This window comes from Eleutherodactylus coqui, chromosome 10 (assembly GCF_035609145.1).
Source record: "Eleutherodactylus coqui strain aEleCoq1 chromosome 10, aEleCoq1.hap1, whole genome shotgun sequence".
Lineage (NCBI taxonomy): Eukaryota > Metazoa > Chordata > Amphibia > Anura > Eleutherodactylidae > Eleutherodactylus > Eleutherodactylus coqui.
Genome location: NC_089846.1, coordinates 66,105,472 through 66,129,126, shown reverse-complemented (window position 1 = coordinate 66,129,126; position 23,655 = coordinate 66,105,472). Strand labels below are relative to the sequence as shown.

General features: G+C 46.3%; 1 protein-coding gene across 4 annotated transcripts in view; it reads right to left on the bottom strand.

Moving 5' to 3' along the window:
* LOC136580559 (G-protein coupled receptor 4-like) overlaps positions 1-23,655 on the bottom strand; it is a 76,229-nt gene that overhangs the window by 25,266 nt on the left and 27,308 nt on the right. The gene's annotated exons all lie outside the window — the stretch shown is intronic.

Below are 23,655 nucleotides of genomic sequence, written 5' to 3'. Positions count from 1 at the left end.
GAGGAACAGTTCCCTTTCCTTTTATACTCATTGGATAAGGTATTCCAGGTCCCTTTCACTTTCCGTAAGCAGGGTGGTGTCATCTGCATATCAGAGGTTGTTGACATTTCTGCCACCGATTTGGACTCAGATTTCTGATTCGTCCAGATTGCATCGCCTCATGATCGTTTTTGTACAGATTGTAAAGGACTGGTGATAGAATTCAGCCTTGCCATACGCCTTTCTCGATTCCGAACCAATCAGTGTTTCCATAAGCTGTCCTGACTGTTGCTTCTTGGTTGTTGTAAAGCGACCTTATAAGCTGTTCAATATGTTCTTGGATGCCCATTTGCTTCAGACACTTCCAAAGCTTGTCATGTTCGACACAATCAAATGCCTTGCTGTAGTCGATGAAACACATGTACGCGTCCTTTTGATACCCCCGGGTCTTCTCCATGATCCAGCGCAGGTTCGCGATTTGGTCTCTAGTGCCACGTCCTTTGTAGAAGCCAGCTTGAACGTCCGGCAGTTCCACAATTGTGGCAATGCGTTTTTGTATGATCTTTAAAAGAATTTTGCTTGCATGAGGTATGAGGGCGATGGTGCAGTGATTGGAACATTCTTGATCATCACCTTTTTTTGGAAGTGTGATGAAGACAAATCTTGTCCAGTCTTTGGGGCACGATTTGGAGCTCCAGATCTTTTGACATAGGTCGGTTAACAAGATATAGGCGACCCTAGAATCAACTTTGTTACATCTGAAGAGACATTGGGGATGTCATACACTTTCTTCTTGCTGTCATTGTCCACTTGTGAACAATACTCAGCGACAAACCAGCGTGTGCAGGCAGCATAAGGCTGCCTGTCCACGGGCGTTTTTGCATTGCGTTCCCCGCGGCGATAATCCGGCCGTGGGGAACGCAGTGCACGCTTTCCATACTGTTGCTATGGAAAGCGCAGCCCCCTGTCCACGAACGGAGAATCATAGCGATTCTCCGCTCGCGGGCAGCAAATTGCAGCATGCTGCAAATTGCCACAATCCTCCACGATGCGCCCATCTGTCAGATAGGCTCACCACAGAGATCTGTCAGCAGGCTCCTGCTCCTGGACGGCAGAGATCCGCCGTGGGATATCGCAACTACCGTGGACAGGCAGCCTAAGGCAGAGCTGATCAGCAACTTCCATAACAATCAGCAGAGGCTCTTTGGAGGAGGTCCTGGTGCCCTCTCTGTCCGCGGTACTCCCATGCAGTAGTCCCGCTGGCCAGCAACCAATGCAGAGGATCTGCAGCCATTCCTTCACCGACTACAACATGGCCGTAGGCCTGTTTCTGGTCTATATCTCTTTTCTGCCCCCAGCTCTGCCTTGTGCTCTCTTCTTTGACTCACAGGAGTGTAATTTAATTGCGTATTACGCATGCATAATACGCAGTGAATGGAGTCAATGAAAAGACATTGATTTCCATTGATCCATTCACACTTGCGTATATTCATTGCGTATAACAAACGTATAAAATAGACCGCATGTTCTATTTTACCGCGCAATACAGCCCTATTGTTCTCTGTGGCGGTGTACGAAAAAGCTGTACATACGCAATTACATTGCATATGTACAGAGTTTTTTTTAAGTGTGTTGCTACAAAATGCACAGGCATACACGATCACAAACGCGGTATTACAAAGCTCCACATGCTGGTAAACTGTTGCATTTCATACGCATTTTACCGTATGGTCATGAGAGTCTGGTCTTAAAGTAACAGTAACAACAAATGAACTATACACTCAGTCACAAAAACCAACAAAAAGTCTTGCCCGGGAGGATGGAGGGGCATTCTGCACCCTTCCCGGGGTTCTATTCAGTTTCCATTATGGGAACACCAGAATGGAAACTGAGTGGAACCCATTATAATTTATGGGGTCCATTTGACGCTGTTAGTTTCTGTTGTAGGATGATCAAAGGGTTCAGTTTTTCTGCTCCCATAACAGACAAGGAAAGAGGAAACTCCAATGCTAATATGAACAAGCCCTAATGAGCAACAGACCCATACTGTACCTGGCATGTTCCTACATGTCATATTACATAGCATGGCTTCTAGGGATGAAGATGGTACCTCAAGGTGTACCTTCATGTATGTAACATGGAGTCGTAGAGACTCCATATGTCATCATATTGAATCTGAGTATGAAACCTTCGTCATGAGTTTGCAGCCCTAGGCAACTGATACAGCACCACAAAAACTGCATTTTATAAGTACATCAATATGCCGAATTGCCAAGGATAACATCTTCACGGATCTGTACGTTCGCCACGTGTTTGCTTCTTCGGTTTCTTACCACAATCCAAAAACATATCATACTGACAACTTAATTAACCTATTATGAAATTGTCCTTAGTGCACGTTCCTGAGGTCAAGCATTAGACTGAGGTTCGTTGAGGACAGGGACTGATGAGAATAGGGACAATCTGTACAGCTTTTTGAATTAGGCTGACGCTAGATAAGTGACGGGAAATAAAATTGCGAACAATTTTAAAGATCACAGCCGAAGACACATGAAGTCAGATGTACAGATGCCATCTCATTTATTGCATCAGGTAGATGACTGGGAACAAACACTTGTCCACCTGATCATCTCCATGTGAAGGTGCAGTAAAGAGCCAACGCTCGTCTGTCGGGTAATTGCAACTTTTATGTAGCACAAAAAAAACACCTGTTAATAGCAGCATTTTGTGCTCCTTTTACACTGAACGACAGGAAGTGAGTCAAGAAAAGACCTCCTGCACTCAGGGTTCAAATTCACCATTAATGTAAGTTTTGATGTGACACTAACTCAGGAGAGGGGGTCCGGGTGGATACCCACAGTCACCCCCCTCAAGGTCCAAGGTAGCGAACAGGTAGTGGAGGAGTCTAGTCCAAAACGGAGTCTAAAAAGGTCCAATTCATTAGTGAGCAAACCACACAAACACATGGAGATATGAGATGTAGTGAAACGCGTTTCAGAGCTTACAATTGCTTTACACTCAGAGAGCTGCACGATTCTCGTTTTCACGAGCGAACAAGCTAGTCTTGCAGAAACTGAACGACGAACGAGAAGCAAACGATTCTCTCGTTAAGTCATTGGCTCACATTTAGACTGAACGATTATCGGTCACTTTAATTTGAATGTTTTTGAACAATAATCGTTCCATCTAAACGTACCTTTGTTTTGTGTAAATGTGCTGTTGACAACAATGGAACTGTATGCACTCAAACTATCATGCTAACCATCATTCGGGGACATCTGGTAGTGCTAATCACGTCATGTAAATGATGCCAAATGAGCATCAATCAAGCTGCAAAAATGACAATTGGGTCTTGTGTCCTGCCAAAATATGCCATAAGGGTTAGTATTTAGCCGTTCGAACCCGCATATTTTGGCAGGACACCTCTCTATTGTGTATGAGGGATGCTCAACTTTCACTTAGGAGAAAGCAAGATCAAGGATGTTGGATTTCAAACACCTGATCCTTTTTTCTGTGAGAGATAAGCTGCTGCTAGAGCTGACTGCAGCTTGCCTCCCTAAACACATGAACACTCAGCCGAGCAACATGTTCATCTGTATAAGTGAGCCGGGAAAACAGCTGTTTAAGGTGTATAGCCATCTTTACTTGGATGCAAACTTAACAAGGGTTAAATATGGATTTAGCTGGAAGGCCGTGGTCTGCCATGTAGATACGGATTACCAGACATTCTCACATTTCTTATCATTACTGCCAGCAAACACTTTAAACCATTATCTGCAGTATTCGCACAAGGCAGGAAGTGGTTACAAGAGTAAAATTACTGCCCTATTGGGATCCATATTATTGCGCTTCGCCAAACCCAATTTACTGTGCTGGCCTGTACAATACAATGCAGATCACCGCCATCTTGAGTCAACACTAGAGCAATGTGCGTAGGTCGCTCGCTCACAATTACTTTACTGGTCTAAGCTTGTTATATAGCCCTTTATTTATACACGTCTTTACTGCAGGAGTCAGCTAAAGCAAATATGTGAATAAGCTACTCAAGTCGGGCTTGTGGCCGCATTTCAAGGCCAGGTTAAAAATCCACCATTCATTCTAGCAATGCTATGTTTTCTTACCTAAGGCCTGTGTCACATGAGCATATGCGTATTTGCATGTGCATTTGCGCATCGGGCATGGCATATTTGCGCACGCAATAGCGTGTTTTACTGTGAATTTTTACACACACAACAACAGGCGCCAATGCTGTCAGCCAATGAAATGGCGAACTAGTTTAATGAGTTCAAAACATGTTTGTTCCTTGAAAATAAACACGCTGCACTTTTTTTTGCGTGCGACTGAAATGCGCATGCAAATTACCCACTTGCGAACAAACCAAGTGAAATCGATGGGTTCCATTTCCTGTGTGACACAGGCCTACAACTACCAGCATGCAATCAGATGAACTCTTGGACTTTAGAACATCCCCCACCGCCTTTTTGTGCACATATGTATGTGGAGGAGTTATACCTTTAATACAGGCATGTACGCTGTAGTTCCTTAGCCAGGAGATCCCATTCAGAATTAAGTGGTTCAGCCATTCCAGGGCTGGGACTACATTTTTAAAAAGGGGTTGTCCAGGACTTTTGGAATTTCTTTTGTACTGATAACCCATCCTCAGTATAAATCATCAATAGATTATCGGCAGGGGCCCATTGCTCAGGATTCCCACCAAACAGCCGATTCCCAAAACCGCTGTCGGTACGGACAGAGCAGGAAGCAGACTGCACTGTACATAGTGTAGTGATCAGAGTTGGTATTGCAGGCACGGCACCTATTGATTTCAATGGGAATCAGCTGATTCATGAGGTTTGGCTCTCGGGATCCCCACCAATCATCTATTGATAACCTATCCTGAGGATGGGTAATCCATAGAAGGAAAATCGCAAAAGTCGTGGACAAGCCTTTTAAAGTTAACCAGCACCGATATAATGAGCAGGGACCACATAGTCCTTTTGTTCCACTAGAGCTTATTTGTCAATAGTCCAGACTAGTTTTATAGAAAATAAGGCCCTTATTGCATCTATGAGAGTGGGGCCAATTTTCATTTCATATGAACTATTTACGTAAATGTAAATACTGCCATTTACCATTTATGCAGTGCATACAGTTTGCAAATACTACTGCCATACAATGTTTAAATATTACAGCCATACTTGTTGTCTCTTGTCAGTCCTTGTTGTCTGTCTCGTTGCTTTTCCCTCCCTCTCAAACCTTCTATGTTCCCTATTCTTTCCCTTGCTGCAAGTTGACCCCCCCCCCCTTTTATTTTTTTTATTTTCCGACAAATGTGGGCTAGATGACAATTTTTGTTTTGGAGGAATATTTGGGTTTTTAATAACCTAGGGTATTGTTTTCCTGTTTACTATGTTATTTATGTTTAGAAATATACATATTTTGTTTTCTTCCTTTGAAGGTATATATTGTCAGGACCTATCTGGTTACATACTGTATTGTGGCTGATACCTTGGAATGATAAATGTATCTACACATAGATTGTTTTTGTTGAATTGCAGTTTTATCTGAAAAATTTATAAATAAAGAATTAGAAAAAAATAATACAGCCATACTGTATAAAAATCATACTACCATATAGTGTCCACAAAATACTGCCAAATATGTTCCAGACAATGCTGCCATTCAATGCTCAAAGAAAAAACTGTTATTCAGTGTCCAAATAATACCGCCCTACAATGCCTATATAGTAACAACTTGAAACCAGTTTACATAGCTGGAGGGTGGGAGACCAGGGAAATGTCTTGCTAGGTTTTCCATGGGCACCAAAAGGCAGTAAGCATAGGTAACTGATATAATACTATTTAGATGTACCAGAAACAGCTGCCAGCTAGCAAGAGTTCAGATTGCTTGAGGAAATGCCAATATTTTCATAGTAACGCACTATAATGATAGTGTGTTATATCAGGGGAAGCATGTACACAGCGTACTGATACACTATCTATAATAACGGCACCACGCTGTAAGTCACTAAGGACATAGACGTAAGATATAAAAAGGACTGACACATGACATGCAATGAAAAGAAAAAAAGTTTAAAAGTCATTTAAACAGTGCAAAATTTCATATACAAGGAGAGGCGCTGATCCTAGGAGCCTGCAGTCTACAGAGTATACTGAAAAACATACTACCAAAAGTAATTGGACACCAGAAAAAGAACCAAAAATAATGTTTGTTTCCAAATGTTAATACTTAGTGGGGCTCCTTTGGCCCTAATGACATCAGATACACTTCATTGCATATTTTCTACTAATGTCTGATACACTTCAGCTGGTATTTTCTTTCATTCATCCTGTAAACATCTGGAGAGTTCGGTCAAAGATGATGGACACTGTTCATATTTCCCAACCCAACGTTCCAGTTTGTCCCAAAGATGTTCAGTAAGGCTCATGTCAGGACTCTGTGCAGCCGGTCCAATTGTGGAACATCCATATCCTCAAACCAACATAAGACAGCGTTAGATTTGAGACAAAGTGCATTATCTTGTTGGAAACCTTGCTGACCATTCGCAGAGTTTTGCCACATTGTTTAGATTGTCAATGTATACCTCCCTGTTCATGGTTTCTTGCCCCTACAACCACAGACCAAGACCATGCCACGTAAAACATCTCCAGTCCATAACAGAACCTCTGCCATACTTAACTGTTGGCACAACACTTCAGTAAAAGGTGTTCCCCATCATTCTCCACACCCAGGTACCGCCATCTGATTTGAAGATGTAGTAGCGTGATTTGTCACTCCATAGAACATTCTTTTATTGCTTGACTGTCGAACAATGACATTGTGTGCAGCGGCACAACCCACATATCCAATAGCATGCAGTTCCCATCACAAGCTATGGCTGACACCTCCAAGGGTCTACATATTGTGTAGCATGGTTCAAGACAATATCCATTCTACTGATCGGTGTCCAAATACTTTTGGTAGGATCGTGTACAGCAGAGAGATCAGATCATTTATAGAGTTTGAAGAGTCATAAGAAATGGTTATAAATTCCCCAGATGACCAGTTTATAAAAATAAACCTAAAATGTAGAAGTATCTCACAGCGACATTGCCTGCAAATGGTATGGGGCATATGGAGAGGTTATGATAGGTATGCATTGTGCTCTCTTACAACACTGGTAATGTGGTCTAGCGCTTTTCTACATGGGATGGATATGAGGAGTGAAAAAGCTTACGGCTCTAGTCCTGGATGGATGATGAGGCTGGGTTGTCTTTATATGAACCACTACTATAGTAGATCAGACCTGAATGACGCAGTACAGTACATTGTGTTAGTGACCCGATATTGTGTACTGTCACACTAGTTACATATACAGTACCCAAATAACAGATATACGTTGGGCAGAAAACACTTCCATACAACTGCCTAAATAAGATTGTACAATGCAAAAGCAAAAAGAAAACCCACACACATTCACAATGTAAATGCCACACTCAATAATACAAAGATCCAGTGACTACATAATAGCTCCACGCATAATGTAATATAATGTTATAGCATGCCAAAATAAGGTTATACACCATTAAGATCCATGGTGGTCACAAGCATTTCATGAGCCCTATTGCACACCCAATAAGGCCAGCTCTTACACAGATAGATGACCATGACCGAACGTCCGTGTGAATATTTGTTCACCTGATCATCTGCCCATGTGAATGTGCTGAAAATCACCCAACAAACATGCAAACTTTCATTTGTCAGATGATCACATCTTTTATACAGCACACTGCTCTATGAAAACAGGGGAATGTGCTGCCAAAAACAGAAATGCATGTGCCCCATTGATCATTCAGGCACATCGTAGGGCAAATTGCTCCATGTAAATGGTGCTGCATGAGTCACAATCAACTTGTAAAAATGCTGATCAGGGCTCGGTCCTCGTAAAAAAAAAAAAAAAAAAAATCCTTAGTAATTGAGGTTGGAAAAAGACATCCATCAAATTCAACCCATCAGCTTAGAGTAACTTTCTACAATTGATAAATCTTGGATGAACCCACCATTTTCAGCGTGATCAAACAACCGTTAAGTGTGTCCATAGGTGGCAAAAATTCTTCTGGAGAGAGGAAGATTGCAGGGTCCAGCATGCTAAATTTCGACATATCTGCTCTTAGGGAAGATAAGCTGCCGTTACAGGTTTCTGGCAGCAGCTGTGTAGAACGCCTGGTTTAGACAACGATTACCACTCAAAAGATGTCTTTTGAGCGATAATCATTGTGTGCATTCACAGGGCAAGGTGATCACTCAAACGTTGAGCGATCACTTTGCGCTCCGAGCGGGGTATGCAGAAGACAAGTGGGGCTGCTTGTCTTCTGCATCCAGCTGTTCTCTGCTCTGAGCGCTCAGCTATTATACAGCTGTGCGCTCCGTGCGGGGAATGCAGAACACAGCTGGATCGCTGTTTTCTTCATAGCCAGCTTGTGTTCAGGGAGCGGGATACAGCTGAAACAATAGTATCAGCTGTATCCTGCTGTGAATCCCTGATAAGGCTGATCACAGATCTTTCAGCACGATGAAAGACAACGATGAGCTATGGCTTAACAAAAACTGCATGATGTCAGTGCAGTTAGACACAACGATTATCGCTCAAAAGACGGCTTTGAGCGCATTTTGAGTGAGAATCGTTGTGTCTAAATCAGCCTTAGGCCGCCTGCAGACGAGCGGGTCGGATCCGGCAGCGAGAATTCTCGCCGTGGGACCCGACCCAAGAGCCTGCAGGGATGAGCGCATACTCACCCGCGCCTGGCGGCCCCGGCTCTTTCATGTGCCGGCTGCAGCGCAGCCGGCGCATACGCAGACCGGAGCCGGCAGCCGGGTGAGTGCGTGCCCCGCACAAAAATAGGACATGCCGCGGTTTGTTTGCCGCGCGAGATTTCGTGCGGCCGTCTGCATAGGAGTGCGTATTGTAATGCACCCCTATGCAAACTTTCAGTGGCGGAAATCCCGCGGGAAATACCGCCGCGGGATTTCCGCCCGTGTGCAGGCGGCCTTAAAGTGTATAGACTGCTTAAGCTTTGCATGATACATGGACAAGCCCGTATCTCCAATGGGAAAGCTGCAATTTGCAGCAGCTTTCCACATTTATCAAGAGTATGGCCCAAGTGGAAGGCCCTTTCCTCTATTACATCCATTTGCCTTAAAAAGGTGGCCATACACCTCCAACAGTTGTTAGTTGACACTTGTTCAGTTAACTGCCAATTCTCCCGACTCTCGAATGTGCATGTCTTCTCAATCGCGAGAGAGGAAAAGGAATAAGTCACAGCAAGATCCCTCAGCCAGCAGTTTATGTCCTGTGAGAACAGAGTATTAAATCATTAAACTTGCTGATCTTTCTTTCCCTTGACATTTGCCATCAGGGATTGTCGGTACACACATACACATTAGATTGGTAGTGGATCAGCCAATATTGATCACATGTATATATGGCCACCTTATGTGTGCAGAATGATAGCGGTTGTGTAATATAAATAACCCATTTCAAACGTGTCATAGTATCAGTAAAATAAATCCTCTCTATCAGGGAATAGACCCCAGTCCAAGGTATCTAGATAAAGGTCCATTTCCTGATATCTGGAGCCAACACTCTACTAGGAAAACTTGGTAAAATGTTTGACTTTCCCTACAATCCTAATAGAACTCTGTTCTGTAGGCTTAGAACACAGTCAGAAAAGTGTTTTTCATGCATGAATAGGTGTGCAAAAAAGCGGCTCTATTACAACCATTGCTTTCCAATAAAAGTGTTCACATGTCCGAGTTTTAAAAGCGCAAAAAAATTTGCACCTGCAAAAAAATAGGACAGCGTTTAAAAAAGCAGAGCATTGCATTAAAACGTGGTTTTCGTGTGATGGGATGCAACTTTGACAGTAGGAAAACCTACTGTCAAAGCCCTTAAATAAGCCCTAACTGCAGGGGAAAAAAAGATAAATAATACATCATCTAGAAGTGCTGTCCGACTCCGGCGCGTCTTCTCCCTGGTCCCCAACATTGGCTGAGCGCTGTGACCAATCACAGCCATTTAATGGCTGTGATTGGTCATAGCGCTCAGCCAATCAGAGGCAGCGTTTCCAGGAGTCTGGGATTTTTCAATTCCCTGCCAAAAAATATGAAGACCACCAGTGGAGAAGACGCGCCGAAGCTGAACAGCAGTTCTAGGCGATATTTTTTTTCTGCGGTTAGGGCTTATATTTCAATCCCCTGCCAGAGCTGAAACAGCAGTGGCAGAGGAGCTCGATCTTCTCCCTAGGTTTTCAGTGGGGCCAGGACTGCTGCCGCCGCCCCATTGACAAAAAGGTGAAACCCCAGGATGTGACAGCATCCAGAGGTTTCACATCAAAGGAATCCCCTGCTGTAGCTGTTACAGCCGCAGCAGAGGATAGCAATCTGCTCCCATTGCTTTCAATAGGGACGCACTATTTATGTGCGATTTTTAGTTTCGGTCGCACATTTTGTTTTTTAACACATGCACCATGTGACGTTTTTTAGCGTGCTTATTCATGCACTTTAAAAAAATTGCTTGTGTGACCGAGCCCTTAAAGAGTATGGGTCCTTTTAAACGAGTTGATTAGTTTGAACGAGCGACTCACATCAGAGTTCGCTCATTCAATTTCGCGCAGACCGTTTATACAGGCAGATACATCGTTAACTCGTTCAAACGAAAATTGTTCAGTCTTAGGCCTCCGTCACACCAGCGTTGCGGTAAGCACCGTGATTTAAATCGCAGTGCTTTGATGCGTTTTACATTCATTTCTAGAACAGACAGCGCTCAAAAGTCGCTGCGCTGAAAAGCACTGCGATCGAGTGGCTGTCTGAGTGGTCCTATTGAAAACAATGGGAGAGTTATACTTCGATTAGCACGGTGCTGAAAGCGCCACCCTAGTGGCGGTAAAAAGCGCCTGTGTGATGGAGGCCTTATACATTAGCTGTATAAGTGAATAAGAACAACTGAACGATTGCTGCTTAAACCGGACAATAAATGAACGAGACAACAATTAATTTTTATACCTGCACATAACTTTTTGTTCATTAATGATTTATCGTTCGTTATTCAGGTGCTGGCCGGCGTTCAGACAGAACGATTATTGGTCACTTTCGCTCGTTTGAACGATTTTTTGAATACTAATAGATTTGTCTGAAAGCACCTTAACTGCACTTTCAGAAAAAAACTTTTGACATGCCATAGGGATGCATTACAAGTTTTGATCAGTGGGGTCCAGGTGCAGAGAGCTGACAGCTCTCTACGCTGAGCCTATCTGACAGGCTCACCGTGGAGAATCGCGGCAGGTTGCAGCATGCTGAAATCTAAATCCCGCGAGCGAAGAATCGCTATGATTCTCGTGGACAGCAGGGCTGTGCTTTCCATAGTAAGTCTATGAAAAACGTTCACTGGGTCTCCCACGGCTGGATTATCGCCGCTGGAAACGCAGTGTGGAAAAAAAACGCCCGTGGACAGGAGACCTAAAGGATTGCTATTGTGCGCTGGACTGTATTACAGAACCCCTTACAGGCTACAATTCCTACAACATACATATGGATTGCTAGTCTCACACCATTTAATTATCTACATTTAGTGATTATCCTAACCTGTTTCATTGTAGTATACCAATAATCACCTTCTTATCTATGTCTGACAGTAGTCCTGTAGCAGAAACAACACTGCCTACTGATAATTGATTTACTTGTTTATTGCTTGGCTGTGAAAACAATGCAGTTAATTGTATCAAGAGAACAGTGGGCTTCATTGTAGTCCAGAATGGGGCCCCATTAGATGAAAGAGCAGCTTCTCCGCATTGTTCTCCCAACAACTGATATTTCACTGTCATTGTGTCATTTTCACACCTCTCTCTGCCCCCTGCTACTGCTGCCATTATCATTGTGTGTTCATTATATTGTGCTGACAGAAGCCTCCAGGCTACAGTTTCTTCTGCTTTTTTTCAGGGAAGGAAAAAAAAAGTTTGGAAAACTTTCAAAGTGTCAATAAAGTCTGAGGCTGCAGGACTGAGTGCGTCAGCGAGTCGTTGTGGAATAAGGACTTATTCACATCTGCGTTTTGAAACTATGTATTTTTTTTGTTCATTTTTATCCTACAATGGATCAGATAGCAAAATGGAATTAAAGTAGAAAAAAAACCTTAAAACATAGCTTGCTTTTTTAACAGATCCAGTAAATAGTTTTGTGTATAGAAAGTTTAAAAAATGGTTTGTTTTTATTTGCTTTTTCTTACATCCTTTTTAACAGACCCGCTTTGTATACCTCTGTATTTCTTCCCTTCTGCACATGCTCATTTAAACACAGATCAGTTAGGGCTTGTTCCCTCTACAGATTTCCATTCTTTGGTCAGTCAGCTGCGCCATTTGTTCCATTTGAAAAACTGAAATGATAATGGAAATATTTCCATTTTTCTAAAAAAAACAAAAACGAAACATTGAAATCAATGGAGAACAAAATGGAAATGTTTAATTTCTTTTGATTTTGACAGTTTCTCCAAAAACACAACAGAGGAACGGAGATCTCTAGCACTAGTGAGAACAAGCCCTAACTGATCTTTTTGTAAATGAGCATTTAACAATCATTTTTATTGAGTTCGTTACCCATTGACTAAAATGTAAAAAAAGGAAGGAAAAAATAAAAGAAGTGTACTTTCCATTTGATTTGAGCCCTTTTAAAAACAGACATAAATCGCACAAAATGAAATTGAACTGAGCATAACTGAAGTTCAGAAAATCCCGTTGAAATTAGTAGGTTTTAAAATGCAACAGTTGTTTCTTCTGTTCTACAGCTCCTCAGACGGAAATGCAAAACAGAAGTCAAAAACAGTGATGTAAACGAGCCCTAAATGATATTGCTTAGGTTACCTTCACCCCAAGTTTGCATTGCATTGAAACCTTTTGGTGTATGTGACAAAAATAATAACACATTAAAGCACATTAGGCAAATATGTAGGATTCCTGCTTATTCTGCGCGTACTTATGCACGTCCAATTATTTCAATGGGCTGCTATGGTGCATAATGCGCACCAAGATAGGACATGCCATGTATTGTCATGACATGTGAACAAGCCCTAAAAAGCACACAAGCACTGGACTCCTCTGCTTCATAACAAAAGTGGTCAGCTCACCAACGAACAGTAAACAGCCAGAGGGCAAAGGAATCAATATTTGGAGAATAGAGCATTTCGGAAATGCATTGTTTTTATTTTATTTCCAAATGCATTGAAATAAAATTCCCAAGATGGGAATCCCTTTAACTATTGATGATCTATCCACGGGGTAGGTCACTAATAGTTGATCACAAGAAGTCTGAAGCGACAGACCCTTGCCAATCAGATGTTTTCCAGGCCACTGTCAGTGTGCACAGAAGCGGATAGCTCTGTACACTTGACAACCCAGGTTGGTAAGGCAGGTACTGAATTCACTTGGAACTAGAGATGAGGGAACGTACTCGTCCGAGCTTGATGCTCGGGCGAATATTAGCGTGTTCGGGATGCTCGTTACTCTTAACGAGCACCACGCGATGTTCGGGTTACTTTCACTTTCATCTCTGAGACGTTAGCGCGCTTTTCTGGCCAATTGAAAGACAGGGAAGGCATTACAACTTCCTCCTGTGTTGTTCCAGCCCTATACCACCCCCCTGCTGTGAGTGGCTGGGGAGATCAGATGTCACCCGAGTATAAAAATCGGCCCCTCCCGCGGCTCGCCTCAGATGCCTTGTGAGTTAGCTGAGGGAAAGTGCAATTGTGTTGGAGTTGCTGTAGGGAGAGTGTTTGTAGTGAGTGTAGGCTTCAAGAACCCCAACGGTCCTTCTTAGGGCCACATCTATCCGTGTGGAGGCTGCTGTTAGCAGTGTATTTTTTTTTTTTTTCAAAATCGGCTGTGCAGAGCATTGCACCCTGCATTAGGGACAGAAGTGGTGGTTAGGCAGGGAGAGTGTTAGGAGTGAGTGTAGGCTTCAAGAACCCCAACGGTCCTTTCTAGGGCCACATGTAACCGTGTGCAGTACTGTGCAGGCTGCTGTTCGCAGTGTTGCATTTTTTTTTTCTCTCAAAATCGGCTGTGCAGAGCATTGCACCCTGCATTAATACTACAGGGACAGAATTGTGTAGGCAGGGCCACAACACAGTTATTATTCATTGAATAGACGCAGTGGGCCTTTCCTTTTAAAAAAAAGGGAAAAAATTATATTTGGCCTGCCTCTGACAGTCCTCAGGGCTCTGGGTACGTGTGCGCTGCGTGGAGAACGTAAAAAAAATCAGACGCAGCCAGCTACGTTTTACTGCAGGCTTGCGCCAATTTTTTTCCTGCCTGGGAAATCCCTGCTCTGCTGTAGTTAATAACTCTGCAACACTGCAGTTCTGTGACACATTTGCAGGGCCACAACACAGTTATTATTCATTGAATAGACGCAGTGGGCCTTTCATTTAAAAAAAAAGGGAAAAAATTATATTTGGCCTGCAGGCTTGCGCCAATTTATTTCCTGCCTGGGAAATCAAATCACTGGTAATACAGCATGCTGAGGGGGTAGGGGTAGGCCTAGAGGACGTGGACGCGGCCGAGGACGCGGAGGGCCAAGTGAGGGTGTGGGCACAGGCCGAACTCCTGATCCAGGTGTATCGCAGCCGACTGCTGCACGATTAGGAGAGAGGCACGTTTCTGGCGTCCCGACATTCATCGCACAATTCATGGGTCCACGCGGGAGACCTTTATTAGAAAATGAGCAGTGTGAGCAGGTCCTGTCGTGGATGGCAGAAAGTGCTTCGAGCAACCTATCGTCCACCCACAGTTCTGCGCCGTCCACTGCTGAAAATCCGAATCCTCTGTCTGCTGCTCCTCCTTCCTCCCAGCCTCCTCACTCCACTACAATGACACATGCTCAGGAGCAGGAAGACTCCCAGGAACTGTTCTCGGGCCCCTGCTCAGATTGGGCAGCAGTGGTTCCTCTCCCACCAGAGGAGTTTATCGTCACTGATGCACAACCATTGCAAAGTTCCCGGGGTTCGGGGGATGAGGCTGGGGACTTCCGCCAACTGTCTCAAGAACTTTCTGTGGGTGAGGAGGACGATGACGATGAGACACAGTTGTCTTGCAGTCAGGTAGTAGTGAGGGCAGTAAGTCCAAGGGAGGAGCGCACAGAGGATTCTGAGGAAGAGCAGCAGGACGATGAGGTGACTGACCCCACCTGGTGTGCAACGCCTACTCAGGACAGGTCTTCAGAGGGGGAGGCAAGGGCAGCAGCAGGGCAGGTTGCAAGAGGCAGTGCGGTGGCCAGGGGTAGAGGCAGGGCCAGACCGAATAATCCACCAACTGTTTCCCAAAGCGCACCCTCGCGCCATGCCACCCTGCAGAGGCCGAGGTGCTCTAAGGTCTGGCAGTTTTTCACAGAGACGCCTGACGACCGACGAACAGTGGTGTGCAACCTTTGTCGCGCCAAGATCAGCCGGGGAGCCACCACTAACAGCCTCACCACCACCAGCATGCGCAGACATATGATGGCCAAGCACCCCACAAGGTGGGACGAAGGCCATTCACCGCCTCCGGTTTGCACCGCTGCCTCTCCCCCTGTGCCCCAACCTGCCACTGAGATCCAACCCCCCTCTGAGGACACAGGCACTACTGTCTCCTGGCCTGCACCCACACCCTCACCTCCGCTGTCCTCGGCCCCATCCACCAATGTCTGTCAGCGCACCGTCCAGCCGTCGCTAGCGCAACTGTTGAAGTGCAAGCGCAAGTACGCCGCCACGCACCCGCACGCTCAAGCGTTAACCATCCACATAGCCAAATTTATCAGCCTTGAGATGCTGCCGTATAGGGTTGTGGAAACGGAGTCCTTCAAAAGTATGATGGCGGCGGCGGCCCCGCGCTACTCAGTTCCCAGTCGCCACTACTTTTCCCGATGTGTCGTCCCAGCCCTGCACGACCACGTCTCCCGCAACATTGTACGCGCCCTCACCAACGCGGTTACTGCCAAGGTCCACTTAACAACGGACACGTGGACAAGCACAGGCGGGCAGGGCCACTACATCTCCCTGATGGCACATTGGGTGAATTTAGTGGAGGCTGGGACAGAGTCAGAGCCTGGGACCGCTCACGTCCTACCCACCCCCAGAATTGCGGGCCCCAGCTCGGTGGTGGTATCTGCGGCGGTGTATGCTTCCTCCACTAAAGCACCCTCCTCCTCCTCCTCCTCCGCAACCTCTGTCTCGCAATCAAGATGTGTCAGCAGCAGCAGCACGTCGCCAGCTGTCGGTGTCGCGCGGCGTGGCAGCACAGCGGTGGGCAAGCGGCAGCAGACCGTGCTGAAACTACTCAGCTTAGGAGATAAGAGGCACACGGCCCACGAACTGCTGTAGGGTCTGACAGAGCAGACCGACCGCTGGCTTGCGCCGCTGAGCCTCCAACCGCGCATGGTCGTGTGTGACAACGGACGTAACCTGGTGGCGGCTCTGCAGCTCGGCAGCCTCACGCACGTGCCATGCCTGGCCCACGTCTTTAATTTGGTGGTTCAGCGCTTTCTGAAAAGCTACCCACGCTTGTCAGACCTGCTCGTAAAGGTGCGCCGGCTCTGCGCACATTTCCGCAAGTCCCACACGGACGCTGCCACCCTGCAACATCGCTTTAATCTGCCAGTGCACCGACTGACTGCTGTGCGACGTGCCCACACGGTGAAACTCTACGCTCCACATGTTGGCCAGGCTCTATGAGCAGCGTAGAGCTATAGTGGAATACCAACTCCAACATGGGCGGCGCAGTGGGAGTCAGCCTCCTCAATTATTTTCAGAAGAGTGGGCCTGGTTGGCAGACATCTGCCAGGTCCTTGGAAACTTTGAGCAGTCTACCCAGGTGGTGAGCGGCGATGCTGCAATCATTAGCGTCACCATTCCTCTGCTATGCATCTTGAGAAGTTCCCTGCAAAGCATAAAGGCAGATGCTTTGCGCTCGGAAACGGAGGCGGGGGAAGACAGTATGTCGCTGGATAGTCAGAGCACCCTCCTGTCTATATCTCAGCGCGTTCAGGAGGAGGAGGAGGAGCATGAGGAGGATGAGGAGGAGGGGGAAGAGACAGCTTGGCTCACTGCTGACGGTACCCATGCTGCTTGCCTGTCATCCTTTTAGCGTGTATGGCCGGAGGAGGAGGAGGAGGAGGAGGAGGATGCTGAAAGTGATCTTCCTAGTGAAGACAGCCATGTGTTGCGTACAGGTACCCTGGCACACATGGCTGACTTCATGTTAGGATGCCTTTCTCGTGACCCTCGCGTTACACGCATTCTGTCCACTACGGATTACTGGGTGTACACACTGCTCGACCCACGGTATAAGGAGAACCTTTCCACTCTCATTCCCGAAGAGGAAAGGGGTTCGAGAGTGTTGCTATACCACAGGACCCTGGCGGACAAGCTGATGGTAAAATTCCCATCCGACAGCGCTAGTGGCAGAAGGCGCAGTTCCGAGGGCCAGGTAGCAGGGGAGGTGCGGAGATCGAGCAGCATGTACAGCACAGGCAGTGCAACAGTCTTTAAGGGCCTGGACAGCTTTATGGCTCCCCAGCAAGACTGTGTCACCGCTCCCCAGTCAAGGCTGAGTCGGCGGGAGCACTGTAAAAGGATGGTGAGGGAGTACGTAGCCGATCGCACGACCGTCCTCCGTGACGCCTCTGCCACCTACAACTACTGGGTGTCGAAGCTGGACACGTGGCCTGAACTAGCGCTGTATGCCCTGGAGGTGCTTGCTTGTCCTGCGGCTAGCGTCTTGTCGGAGAGGGTGTTTAGTGCGGCTGGGGGAATCATCACAGATAAGCGTACCCGCCTGTCAACCGACAGTGCCGACAGGCTAACACTCATCAAGATGAACAAAGCCTGGATTTCCCCAGACTTCTCTTCTCCACCAGCGGACAGCAGCGATACCTAAGCAATACGTAGGCTGCACCCGCGGATGGAAGCATTGTTCTCTCTCACCATCCAAAACGGGGACATTTCTGCTTCATCAATCTGTGTATAATATTCCTCCTCCTGAAACCTCACGTAATCACGCAGAACGGGCAATTTTTCTTAGGGCCACAAGGCTCACTCATATAATTTTTCTAAAAATTTTTTATACGTTTCAATGCTCTTAAAAGCGTTGGAACTTTAACTTGAACCAATTTTTCGTTAAACTGGGCTGCCTCCAGGCCTAGTTACCACTTAAGCCACATTAACCAAAGCGATTAATGGGTTTCACCTGTCATCTTGGTTGGGCATGGCCAATTTTTACTGAGGTACATTACTACTGTTGGTACACCAATTTTTTTGGGCCCTCACCTACAGTGTAATCATAGCAATTTCTATGTTCTTCGCCTGCACTCATGGTACAGAAAGGTGTGTGGGGTTGGCCTACACTTTAGCTACATAAATGTAACTTGGGCCTTGTCTATACTGCAGCTACTGAAATGGAACGAAGACTGCGCTCCCACTATACTGCTGCTTCGGAATTGTTACTGGGGCCTGTAGGCTGCTACTATTACTGAAATGGAACTAACACTGCGCTCCCACTATACTGCTGCTTCGGAATTGTTACTGGGGCCTGTCTAGGCTGCTACTATTACTGAAATGGAACTAAGACTGTGCTCCCCCTATAATGCTGCTAGTGATATGTTAGTGGGGCCTGTCGCTAATGCTACGGCTGAAATGTTACTAATTATGGGCTCTGCCTATACCGCTGCTAATGGTATGTCTCTGGGGTGTGGAAACAGAGGCTTCCCAAAGACATGATGGCGGCGAGGCCATTTCCCACCAACGCTGTTACTGTTAAGGTGCATATAACCACGGACACGTGGAGAGGACACGTAGTGCCTCAAAAACATCCCCCGCCACGGCCCACTTAATCCTGGCCACATTCCGAAAACCAACAAAATAAAACCGTGCTACTAGGTCCGCAGTCACCACCACATTACCACCAACGCGGTTACTGTTAAGGTGCATATAACCACGGACACGTGGAGAGGACACGTAGTGCCTCAAAAACATCCCCCGCCACGGCCCACTTAATCCTGGCCACATTCCGAAAACCAACAAAATAAAACCGCGCTACTAGGTCCGCAGTCACCACCACATTACCACCAACGCGGTTACTGTTAAGGTACATATTACCAGTCTGACTGGGGCATGCAGTGTGGGCCGAAGCCCACCTGCATTTAGCACGACATTACTACCTCAGCTGTGTTGGGCAATGCAATGGGATATTTTTGTGTACCGCCGGTGGCTTCCTGGCACCCACCCATGCTGTGGGTCCACAGGGAACTATAAATGCATCTGTTTCCACTTCTAAAGAACCCCAGTCAGACTGGGGCATGCAGTGTGGGCCGAAGCCCACCTGCATTTAGCACGACATTACTACCTCAGCTGTGTTGGGCAATGCAATGGGATATTTTTGTGTACCGCCGGTGGGTTCCAGGGAGTCACCCATGCTGTAGGTGCACACGGAGTTTAACCTACATGTGTCCACTTGTAAAGAACCCCAGTCTGACTGGGGCATGCAGTGTGGGCCGAAGCCCACCTGCATTTAGCACGACATTACTACCTCAGCTGTGTTGGGCAATGCAATGGGATATTTTTGTATACCGCCGGTGGCTTCCTGGCACCCACCCATGCTGTAGGTGCACACGGAGTTTAACCTACATGAGTCCACTTGTAAAGAACCCCAGTCTGACTGGGGCATGCAGTGTGGGCCGAAGCCCACCTGCATTTAGCACGACATTACTACCTCAGCTGTGTTGGGCAATGCAATGGGATATTTTTGTGTACCGCCGGTGGCTTCCTGGCACCCACCCATGCTGTAGGTGCACACGGAGTTTAACCTACATGTGTCCACTTGTAAAGAACCCCAGTCTGACTGGGGCATGCAGTGTGGGCCGAAGCCCACCTGCATTTAGCACGACGTTACTACCTCAGCTATGTTGGGCAATGCAATGGGATATTTTTGTGTACCGCCGGTGGGTTCCAGGGAGCCACCCATGCGGTCGGTCGACAGGGACTTCACAATAGGGAGTTGTACCTGCCTGTGTCTATGAATTAAAAAGCCCGGTCTGACTGGGGCATGCAGAGACACCTTGACAGAATGAATAGTGTGTGGCACATAGGTTCCCCATTGCTATGCCCACGTGTGCAGCTCCTGATGGCGGTGGCACAGGATTCTCTTTCTCATTGCTTCTGTACAGCATTGTGGGCTATCGCCCCGCCCCTTTTAAAGAGGGTCGCTGCCTAGCCGTGCCAACCCTCTGCAGTGTGTGCCTGCGGTTCCTCCTCATGGCAGACGCACTTATAAATAGACATGAGGGTGGTGTGGCATGAGGGCAGCTGAAGGCTGCGCAGGGACACTTTTGTGTGCGCTGTGGGGGGGGGGGGGGCGGTTGGGCAGCATGTAACCCAGGAGAAGTGGAAGCGGAGTGTCATGCAGGCAGTGATTGTGCTTTGTTGGAGGTAGTGTGGTGCTTAGCAAAGGTATGCATTGCTAATGAGGGCTTTTCAGAAGTAAAAGTTGTTGGGAGGGGGGGGGGCCCACTCTTGCCGGTATTGTGGCTTAATAGTGGGACCTGTGAACTTGAGATGCAGCCCAACATGTAGCCCCTCGCCTGCCCTATCCGTTGCTGTGTCGTTCCCATCACTTTCTTGAATTGCCCAGATTTTCACACATGGAAACCTTAGCGAGCATCGGCGAAATACAAAAATGCTCGGGTCGCCCATTGACTTCAATGGGGTTCGTTATTCGAAACGAACCCTCGAGCATCGCGAAAATTTCGTCCCGAGTAACGAGCACCTGAGCATTTTGGTGCTCGCTCATCTCTACTTGGAACAGTAACTGAAATATCAACCCTGCAATGTGTATGGAGCTGTCTGCTTCCAGCTCCATTACATAGGAACAGTGGCTTGACAAATAACTGATAAGAGGAAATCCCGAAGAACAGAACCTACCAATCAACTATTGATGACCTATTGTTGCAACGCTTCCTTCCTTCACTCTTTTGCTGAACAATAATTTTTAGGTGAGCATAAAATCCATTGTTTAGCCAGAGATGGCAGGGACTGCACGCTGTGTTCTCCACGGGAACAGCTGATTACATTGTATTCAGCTGACAGCCCATGGCAGCCCTTGAGAAGACAATGCAACTGAGTGAAAAGTCCAGACCACATGCTGGGATTTGCAAACAGCTGCTGGAGGCTCATTTAAATGCAAATGAAGCTGATAAAGTACTAATGGGCATTGGTGTCCATTAGTACTTTATGCAAAATGATCACTAGAACTGTCAATCTTTCAATCGTTTGAAAGATTGTCTTTGCGTGTTAATGAGCCATTAGTCTCTGAAACCTTGTCGGGCCCCCTGCAGTTCAAAAGGCATATTTTTGTACTGAAAAAGTCTATCTATTGTGGAAAAGGCTGCCTTTTCCTTTGCCATATCAGTCATAGAGATATGCCAGTAACCTTTTGTCAAATCTAATTTCTTAATGTAACTGGCCGTACCAAGTCTTTCTATAAGTTTGTCTACCTGGGGCATAAGATGCGCATGAAACCTAGATTCTGAATTCAATTTCCTAAAGGCATTACAAAACAAGATGATACTGTGGGACATTGGGAGCAGTAATATCAGGCTTGAATACTTGCTGTGATTTCTCCATTACCCCTAATCCCTACAGCTTTTATTTCTGTGGCAACGGCTTTATGTCGGGCCTCTGCAATTCTATATGGTTCACATTGACTTTAAACACCTGGTTCAGTATCATCATCATCATCATCATCATCATCATCGTATGGCCTGGCTTCTCTGAAAAGAAGTCTCTGTTCTGGAGGACTGCCTTACTTTCTTCTTTTGCACATCTGATGAATCCACAGTGATCTTAACCTCTGATACCAGACAGTCACTTGTAGACAAAGTCAGTTTGCAGACAAAGATGGAGATTTTTGAAAGGTTTGATCAGATTTAGGCTGCCTGTCCATGGGCGTTGCGGTATCCCGCGGCGGATCTCCACCTCCAGGAAGCAGGAGCCAGCTAACGGATCTCCGCAGGGAGCCTATCTGACAGATAGGCTCACCGCGGAGAATCGTGGCAATTCGCAGCATGCTGCGATTTGCCGGCCACAAGCAGAGAATCGCTATGGAAAGCGTGCACTGCGTTCCCTGTGGACGGATTATCGCCGCGGGGAACACAATGCAAAAACGCTCATCGACAGGCAGCCTAACGTAGTAAAAATGTTCCAGCGATAATCATTGCTGTGTTTTACGCAGGTACGTTATCGCTCAGTGAATGGAGGCGTAGTGGGCTGGGGATCGTTCTGGCCCACCTGCCACCATTCACAGTAAACAAGCAGTTGTTCATTTAGGCCAATCTGTCATTCAGTTTTTTGCATGCAGAAACTGAGCAAACAACGAGAAGCGAACAAATTCTCTTTTGGCATTCAGTCGGGGCATGCAGTTACACTGAACAATTTAATCAGCCGTGTAAAAGGGCCCTAATTCAAAGGGTGAAAACCCTTGTGGAGGACTGTGGCACTTTTCATATGGCAAACAGGTATAGTAGTAGGTTGGCAATGCAGGTACTGAATTCATTTGGAACAGTGAGTGAAACAGGTATAGTAGTAGGTAATCCCAATCTTTTCCACCAATGACCACCTTTCTTAGCATCTGCTTTAAAGTTTCATTACATTTTTTTACCAGCCCATTTGCCTGAAAATGGTAAACGGACATGCATAATTGCTCTACTTGAAGGAACTCTGCCGGCTGGTTAATCAGTCTCAACGTGAAGAGTATCTCCTGGTCTATGAGAATCTAGGGCAGTTGGCCACCATATAGCCAAAGTCTCGACAATGGTAACAACTTATCAGTCTCTGATTTGGCATAACCATAAGTCCTTGAGGCCTTACTGAGCCTCCAACCCCAATAAGCATTATTACTGATAGTCTTATCAACCTTCCCGGAACCCAGAAACAATCCTACCACAGAATTCCTGGTCTCATGTGGGTCAGAGGGAAACTGCTGGATAGGTCCAAACAGTCCCTCAACTCCTAAATATGGTTGCACAAGATCCACCAGTTGATCAGCTGTATTGGGGGTCACCAAGACTGACCCACCTTTTAAATCACAGGCAGTAGTGCCCTCAGTACCAATCGAGGACAACTCTTTTTACAATTTCGGATGTGGTGGGGTGTCCAGCCGGTAAATGCATTGGAGAACCCACTGGACTCGAACAACCATCACCCCTAAACAAGCCATAACCTCGGCTTTAAGGGAACCCTAGTTACCGAAGGTCTGGGCTGAATCCACTTCTAGATCAAAATACACCTTCTGTGCCTGTCAGGTAGGGAGCAATGAGGCTGGACCAGCATGCTTCTGACCATGGTTCATGCATCGCTATGTAGAGGGACAGACATGCTCATTACTGACTTGTCAATTTTCCACTGACTCGTCATTTAATAAATAGATGTGTTCCTATTGTCATTTGGGTGTCATTGTAGGGATCTATCTCCATTTAGAATATCCCCTGGTATATTTGTCCATTTCAAGACTTCTATTCAGGTATTCCCCCTTTTTGCCAAAACCATTCTATGATTGTGGGGGTCTAAGTGTAATATGTATATGTGTCAGTCTGAACCCCGTATGT